The sequence below is a fragment of the Ananas comosus genome, linkage group 12, assembly GCF_001540865.1.
Source record: "Ananas comosus cultivar F153 linkage group 12, ASM154086v1, whole genome shotgun sequence".
Classification (NCBI taxonomy): Eukaryota; Viridiplantae; Streptophyta; class Magnoliopsida; order Poales; family Bromeliaceae; genus Ananas; species Ananas comosus.
Window position 1 is genome coordinate 10,124,414 of NC_033632.1, and position 9,260 is coordinate 10,133,673.

Genomic DNA, 9,260 nt, shown 5'->3' on the forward strand with positions numbered 1-9,260 from the left:
TCGAATGGTTTTTATGAATGAATAAATTAGAGTTTAAAAACAAAAGCTTCCGTGTGGGGAGCACTTTTAAATAGAATGTTTGTTGTATTGTGCATTGCATCATCCAGCGCCTAAGGAGTGCTTAGAGGCATGCATCATCTCTAAGGATCATTAGCTGTATGGAAATGTATATCATGAATTGGTTGTTGATTGGTAAATGTAGGTTGTGGTTGAAATCCTCTTGTATAGTTTGTACGCCGTGCAAATACAAAGGAGACTCTGTCCGAGTGGACAGAGGAACTTTGTATTTGTGGCGGATCTGTATGTCACGTGGGCCAGGTTGAAAAAAAAAAAAAATTGGCACGTCTTCCGCAACTCTGTTTCAAAATGGTAATGAATTTTAAAAAGGCTTTTAAAATCGGCCCCGGGGCGTGACATTATATTAGGCCAAAGCTCCCTTTGTATTATTTCTTCGTACAACTTTAGCGCATCAGAAACATGGCTAGTTTCGCATAGTTCGGTGATAAGAACATTAAAAGTCACGATATCTACTTTCAGTCCATACCGTTCCATCACATCCTTCAAGTACAAAGCATCATCAATTTTAGCTTCTTTACAAAGCCCGTGCATGTGGTTTAAAATGTATCAATTTAGTACTATATGATTTCATTTTTCTCTTTTCGTCAGCTTATCCGTTAATATTTCGTTAAATTATATAAAAAAAAACTTCAGATACCCCACCTAGGTTTATCGAATATTCATTTTAGTATCTTTTAATTTTAACTTTGCCATTAATTTAACGAAAAAATATTAGTGGAGGGGATAATAAAAAGAACAAAATGAAACCATAGGGTACTAAATTGATACACTTTAAACCACACGGTACTAAAATAAAAAATTACGAAATTACAGGAGTTGTATTTAAAGTTTTCTAAAATTTTAAAAAAAATCGGCCCGTTTGTTGAAATAAATTTTGGTTGATGTAAAATTCATGTAAAAATTATTTTTTCTTCACTGTTTATTTTTATAGAATTTTTTTTATTTCTGCGGTTGTTGTTGAATTTGGCTCTTATATAATTTTTATAAAGCATAGATAACAACAAAAAAAAGTATAAACATAATATAATTATATCCCCAACAAGTAAATTATTTTTCTTCATACATATATATATTATAATAATACAACAATAAAACTTTAAAGTAAACACCTTACTGCCGGCGAAATCAATTGTGATATTTTAGAGAGTTCGAATTACGACGCAATTCAGATAACGGTGAACCGAACAATAAAAATGAGCATTTACTGCATCCCTCTCCACTTCGCATGAAACAAACACCCTCTAATCGGACAAAGAAAATAGGCTAACTAAGAAGAACATTTTAATTCTCAAACTTTAATGTATAGTAATTTTAATTCTAACTTTATGAATTATATATTCACTTTCAATAAATTTCTTCTTTTACCAGAACCACGTGCACTAAGTTAATTTTTTTGCATTTGAGACTTCAAAAATCTTACTTTTGGTTTCGAGAATGACAGCATTCAATAACAGCAGAAGCAAAAGCATCACATCGCTGAAAGAAAAAAAAAATATTTATAAAACTCATTATTGGAAATAACAGAAGGAATTGGATATTCTTCATCCAGCTAATAATAAGTTGGTTTAGATAAATAGATCAAACCTAGAAATTAATCAATTGTAGCATTTTTTTTGCTTAAAGAGTAGTACTTGGACAAGCCTAGGCGTGTAAACGAGCTGAACACGAGCGAGCTGGGGCCGACTCGTGTTCGGCTCATTTAATAAACGAGCCGAACACGAGCTAGCTCATTAAAGTATCGATCCAAAAAATTTAGCTCATGTTCGGCTCGTTAACAAAAGAACCGAACACGAGCTGGCTCACAAGCTGGCCAACGAACAATAAATTAAAAAAGAATTAAATTAAATATATATAAAAAATAAATATATAAAATCTTATCCATTAAACTTGATCTAATAGTTGAACTTTAATATAAATGAGTTATTTTTGATAAGAGCTTGCCTGTTATATTTTTATTTTTTTGCTTAAAAATTAAATAATTAAAATACGTATATATATATATAATTATTATATATATATATATGATATAAATTAATATTAAATGATAAAATATATGTATTTCGAGTCGTTATCGAGCCGAAATGACTGAGCGAGCTGACCCTTCAGGTTGTTTTTCCCGTATTTGCTCGTTATTAAAAAGAGCGAAAAATTAGCTCCTGTTTGGTTCAATATAACTTTGAACCAAACGCGCTTTATAGTAATGGGTGATTATCTTAGGGTGGCAAATCAGTTTTCTCGTGTTTTCGCGAGCAGCTCGTCAGGCTCGTTGTGACTAAATGATGCGATTCGATTCGAGTTCATTTCGAGACGAAACGAGTTGGCCGCGAACGGCGATTTGGCTGGGATTGCCACCTAATAGTCATTCTTTATTAAAGGGGGTGTTTGGTTAATTTATTATATTAAGAGGGGATTCAAATATATCTAATGATCTTGGATTTTTAAAAGAGGATATATATTATGTTGCGATTAGCACGTTTGGTTTTATCAGAGTATGTAAGCTGGATGCAGTGTCTAGTGAAATTATATTTGGTCGCTAATAATCATAATGTAGAAAATAAAGTGTGTTAGTCGATTATCAAAGTTTGTCCTTTAACATTATTTTTGTAAAACTATTGTTATTACTATTATTACAAAATTAATATTTTTTTACGTAAATTTTTTATTGTTGATATAAATTTAATTTTTAAAATTTTAAATTTAAATTTTAAATGTTTAAATTGAAACAAAAATTAAATTTAGTATATTTTAAATTAAGAAGTATAATATATTGATAATTTATGAAAATTTAATTCCAAAATATAATTTATAAAATTAAAAATACTTAAAAAATCTTAAATTTTAAATTTCAGAATATTAAGATATACATTTGAGTTTTAAATTTATAATTGGTATTATTTTTTTTAAATTTTTGGGGCGGAGAAAGGTGGGTGGTGGGTGGGGATATTTAAAGATTCTTAAAAATTTGAAATTTAAAATCTAAAATTTAAATTCAAATTTAAAATTTAAAATTTAAATTTGAATTTTAAAAATTTAAAAATTAAAAATTAAAAATTAAAAATTTAAATTTTAAATTTAAAATTTAAAAGTTGACAATTCAAAATTTAAAATTAAATTTTTAAAAATGACGTATTGAAACGGTTTCGGGAGTTAGAGGAGTAAAATTGTCATTTTACATAATATGTAGTATTATCGGTTTTCAGTAATGCAAGATACACGATCCCCTTCTCGTTAATATTTTCGGTGTAATCCTGCTCGATTTGTAATGCTACATTAACGACTAGATTACATAGCAGATAAACCGCACAGTAATCTTGACAGGATTGTCTGTAATCCTGTCAGGATAACTCGAACCAAACGCACCCTAAATAAAATATAGCTATACAATATGATTATCCACATATAAATTTATTTAGGTGAAAAAAATAAAAAATCTCCCATAAATATCCGCTTTTGAAATGGCCAATTTTGCCCTAAATTTTAAAATTGTAGTACTTAACTCAGCATAGTTCTTATTTCATCATTGCATTGTATATATATTACAATTGAGTAACTATTGATATACATATTTTACTCTCAAAAATTATGGAAAAAAAAAAGTTAATTAGCAAATAGTAGGTCTCTTTTATAAAGTTACCTAATCTGAAAAAATAAAATAAAATTCTTATGCATTTCTCATATTTTTAATCCAACTAAATTACTTCGTTGTATCACACAATTAATCAACAAAATAATTAGAAAAGTACCGATGCTGGATTAAGTGTTATAATTTTAAATTTTAAGAGGGCGAAGAAGATAAAAAAGGCAAAGTGCAAAAGCGGATATTAATAATGAATATTCTTTTTAGCATTTTAGCCAATAGTTTATACAACCGATATATTTATAAAATTATACAATCTAGAGTTTACACATCAATGTTGTTGTTGTTATAAGGGTTAATTTCATAGGTACCCTCTCACCAACCCCTAATTACATGGATACCCTTCAAAAATTATTAATATCAAAATTACCCTCCAAATTTAGTAAAATTATCAAAACTACCCATGTTACTTGAATTTCAGAAAAAATATGGCCAAAATACCAGTTTTACCCCTCTCACTCTTACAACAATTATAATACATATTTTTTTATAAGTATTTTTTAGTTTAATTTAATTTGTTTTTTATTTACAGTTTAATTTGATTATTTTTTCAAAAAAATTATGACTATGAGTTTTTTTTCATATTTGTCTTTTTATAGTTTACTTTGATTATTTTAATTATTTTTTCATTTAAAATAGAAAACTATCAAAAAAAATTTTCAAAGATAAAATAGAAAACTATCAAACTATATATAACATAATATAAAGATTTAAAAAATAATCAAAGTAAACTATAAAAAGACAAATATGAAAAAAAACTCATAGTAATATAAATTAAAGCTACAATAAAGAATTTTCAAACTACATCTAAAACAATATAAAAATCTTAAAATAAATCTAACAAAAAGTATCTAATTATTCCATTTGTAATTAAACAAATAAAATGAATATATACTAGTTAAATGAAATAAAATATAGACATATTAAACTAGTTAAAATGAAGACATATTAAATTAATTAAATTAAACTAGAAAAATACTTATAGTAAAAGTATATTATCTTGGTAATAAAATATATATTATAATTGTTGTAAGAGTGAGAGGGGTAAAATGGCTATTTTAGCCATATTTTTTTTAAAATATAGGTAATAAGGGTAGTTTTGATAATTTTACTAAATTTGAAGGGTATTTTTGATATTAATAATTTTTGGAGGGTATCCATGTAATTAGGGGTTGGTGTGAGGGCACCTATGAAATTAACCCTTGTTATAATATAGGACTTGTGATAGCATTATATGAGGCCCAAAAAGTTTCCCCAATTTTTGGCTCTTTTGTAAGTAACAAAGAAACATATATACATCTTTCTTTTATAACCAAAAAAAGAAAAAAAAAAAAAAGACTTTAAACAAATACTTTGCAATTCAGTGCACAGAAAATTTCTTAACATTGCTAATGTGGTGTCATCCTAAGCGTTTGCCGAAAAAAAGTAAAGAAGCTAAATATAACTCCGCCTCCAAAACATAGTTATCATATCAACCAATCAAGAAATTGTGATGGATTGATCTATTTTAGACGAATAATCAGATCAATGCCATGTCACTGGTGCGTAAGAATTTTCTGAGAAATAAGAAAAGAAAAGCAATAACAACATGCAGATAAAATCCCTCAGTTCTATCGCACTTGAGCCCCTTTGATATTAAAAGACCTCTAGGAAGCCCCTTCCATCTTTGCATTATTGCGAGGCCGAAAGAGGATGGCTCTGTGAATGATAAAATTATGTATCCAAAAGAGTGTGTCCATGATCTCACATGAATTCGGCAGTTGTTGATCTTCGGGCGTGTTTGGTACTGTAGAACCACAGCCCACTGGGCGGCTGTCTGGTGAAGTAGTCATTCGTTCTGTACACAAAACTAGGCAGCTCTTGAGACAATACACACGTGAATCATGTTGGATCGTTGACGCTAACCATTAATCTCAAAAGCTCGAGCTGTTAGAAATACGCAACCAATTCACTTAAAGCATATAGATACAATGCCCACGGGTCTCGATTGTGACTCGGCCCAATCAGCCTCACGGCACTTCAAACATGACTCGACGCACTCAGTCTCACGCCATTTCGAACATGATTCGCCCAACATGGCCTCCCGCGACAGGGCAGAATACTGGCCCATTTAAGCCAGCAAATCCTAACAACAGACCGACTTCAAATGCTCCCTCCAAAAGTGTCACGTCCTGGACTTCAGCGGAAGCTTACTAGTCGCGTGCACAGATCCGCCGTGTACATCACAACCACAAGTATATACCAGGCGTCTACAATTCACATAGTAAAAACGTTCGATTCTAACTAGGTAATCAGAGCATAACTTACTAATATAGTAAACTCATACAAAACAAAACCTTATTACAATTTAAAAGTAAAATGCATTCTACATAAATCCAACATACAACATTGAGCTAAACTCAAAATAAACTAGTAGAGGTTCATCTATATAACATCGAGAAGGTTCTAATTAGCCGCTGACCCCTCGCCAGGAATTTCTAGTCTTTTCCGCTGTGGAAGGCTCTGTAAAAACAACAACAAAGAGGGCATGAGAACTATTAAACAATAGTTTCCAGTGGGTAAGCCGCCGAGAGTGGCGAAGTACACCACTAGGTCAACTAAGGCATAAGTATATAGCAATGAGTAAACAAAGTAACAGTAACAATTAAAGAAATAATTTAATTATACTATGCCTCCAAAAGATATGTATGATAATAAGTCCATATACTTGCTCATACAAATGCATTTTATTAGTCATGCTTTATGCAGAATATTATCATGTTCATTAGTTAATGATATCATGTAGCCATTTCCTACACTAACAAGAGTGTAAACATTCAACTATTGTTACAAAACTATTAATCAACAACGATGTCAACCTCTTTGGATATTCATTACTAGATATACTTAACCAATGACATAAAGTGTCCTTATTACTATGTTCATCTAAGGTTAAGGTAACTCATCATAACCTGACTCATAATAGACTTACACAGGATAAAGTCATAGCCGCGCCGTGCCTAGTGGCCCCGTGGAAGTCAACACTACCCATGGCAATCCACTTCGACGCTCAAATCGTACATATGCGAGCAATCTGTCACTAAGCCACTCCGGAGCGCTGGCTTAGGGTGCGCGACCCCTACAAGCGTGTGCGAAAGAGCACAATGGCATGCAAACTGTAATCCATAGCACAAGTATCATGATGTCATCATGTCTCAAACATGGAATTTCAACTCGACCCAAGGTCGACACTATAGTACTAAATCGTAAGCCACTATCAACTATTTGTTGACATATTTCTACTAATAGCTAGTATAACTCAAGCTAGTATATACTTTACCTCATAGTGGGCTATACCCACACCCACTCACATAAAGTTCTCTTACTACTCCCTATACATAAGGAAAGTGGGTTTCTAAGGTCATGTCTAATGACTCGTGGCACATATTCTATAGTTCAATATAATCCTTTACTACTTGGAGTAAACAAGTAATATACGATTACATCTACTTGATCATACAAGTAAATCATCATGTCCATTTCTATTTATTCTATTAGAACATATTCAGTAGTATAACATACAAGTTATGTCATAATGCTAAATTCTAATTACTTAACTGGATCATACATCAATGTGAAGTTCATGCCAGTACTATTAGATGAAAACATTAACCAACTTGTCAATTCAAGTATGCAAGAAAGCATCTATAGTACTCTTTACATGTTTTTCAGATGAATGTATAAGTAACCTTACTATGCATGATATACTGCCAGTTCCATCATCATATCACTAACATGGAATTGCATATTTTAACTCGAGATATCATATCATACTATCTCCTTCCCTGAATTATCCAACTGAACCACATGTCATTCTCATGGTTCTACAGTTAACTCTATTGACTAGTGTCAAATTTAACTTGTCTACACAAGTTTACTAGTATCAGAAATAAACGCTAACAGAGCAAGTACGCTGTATAAACTAAATGGTTTCTTAACCTTTCCTCTACTACATAGAGGTTTTATTCTATTCCAATCATATGCATACTGATACATGCTCCAATCCATTCAAATATACATAGGTTCACATAGATAAGCAATAATTCCAGTTTTATAATGTCAAGAAGACATAGAGGGAATTCACCCATTTTGGAAAGGTCAGACCTACAAGTAGTCGTCAACTCATGTCGACCCCACGAACAAGGGTAATCCGCAGCTTCCAAGTACCCTAGCAATTAAATCGAAAATCAGCTAAAGTTGACTTTATACCTGTAATAAAACCTCACGTAATCATCTTATCTAGGTAAATTCTTACCTAGTAGAGTGTTAATACTTGAACCCTCACTTCGGATCAAGGTAGAACACCAATTCCAACCTTTGAAAGCTTCCCAAATTAACTCGAAAAGATCAAGTGGTCCACTGTGAACCTGCTACAATCTGCTTCAAAAACAGTAGTAATACACTTGCATGATCACTTAATATAGGTTAACGTCACACCTAGGTTTAGACCTATGTTAAACCCTTACTTCCCTGCAGGTTAGGGTACCCTAAACTCACCTTTGATGACCACAAGCTCAGCCCAAAAGGGTCTAATTCTCTGCTGCGAATCTGCGGCGAATTACATAAAACTGCATTAGAGATACAACCAATCCCTTCAACCAGCAAGTTAGTAAACAATTTACCTTCCAATAAGTTTAGTTCAGCTCAACCCCTGATTGAAACACCTCAAATTAAATCAGCTCATAAGAGTCCCAATATTCAGTTCAAAATAAATTCCAAGGCTGCTGTAAACATAAACCAAAATCTGCATCACTACTTCACCAATAGGCCTACTATAACATCAAAGATAGGAGAAGTAGCTAGCTAATCACCTTTCAAGCTTCACTTTAGCTTTTTCTCTGGTTTAGGGTTGAAGAACTACAGCCCAACTCTGCTTTTTCAGCTGCTGGGACCTCCCCTCAAACAAGCTCGCAACAAGAAACCCAAATTATCATCAACTTCACTACTATGGCTAATAACTTGAGAGAAGTTGTGTATCTCACCTTATCAAACTTCAACTTAGTTTCCTACTGAGTTAGGGCTGCGAAAATACCTTTCTCAAGATTCCTTCTCACCTTCCCACAGCTGCTCCAAGTCACTCAAACCAGCAAGCACCAAAAAGAAGGATTAACTAAGCTCAAATCTATCAATCCTTGCTTCAACATAGTAATCCTAGAGAGAGAAAGAGAGGAAAGGGTTTAAACCTTATCCTCTGAGCTCTAGCAAGCCTTAGTCATCTACTGGGGTCGTGCTGGGCTTTAGGGATAAGCTTAAGAAGTGAAAAGACCAAAAAAACCCTGCTGCCTCGCAGCTGTTTGCACTTGTACCGGTACACAATGAAGGTTGTACCGGTACACTATACAAAAATACAGAATCTGCATTTTGCAATGCACTTCTGCTCTTCCGACCACTTGATCACTCTTTTAACTTATCAAAAACCTTACTACCACTCTTTAAAAGATGTAGGTTAGCTCCCATTACCAATCCCACTCATCAAACTTCATAATTGGCCAAATTCGGAATACTA

General features: G+C 32.3%; 1 long non-coding RNA gene across 13 annotated transcripts; it reads right to left on the minus strand.

The window, feature by feature from the left end:
* LOC109718250 lies at positions 5,993 to 8,982 on the minus strand. Of its 13 annotated transcripts, none has more exons than XR_002218418.1 (8): positions 8,938 to 8,982; positions 8,787 to 8,818; positions 8,566 to 8,661; positions 8,377 to 8,475; positions 8,252 to 8,302; positions 8,010 to 8,131; positions 7,859 to 7,922; positions 5,993 to 6,217 (listed from the first exon to the last, which is right to left on the minus strand). It is a non-coding gene; the product is annotated as an uncharacterized LOC109718250 (long non-coding RNA). The 13 variants fall into 13 exon arrangements; XR_002218415.1 differs by having other exon boundaries at positions 8,377 to 8,478; XR_002218417.1 differs by having other exon boundaries at positions 8,377 to 8,478; positions 8,737 to 8,818; positions 8,938 to 8,952.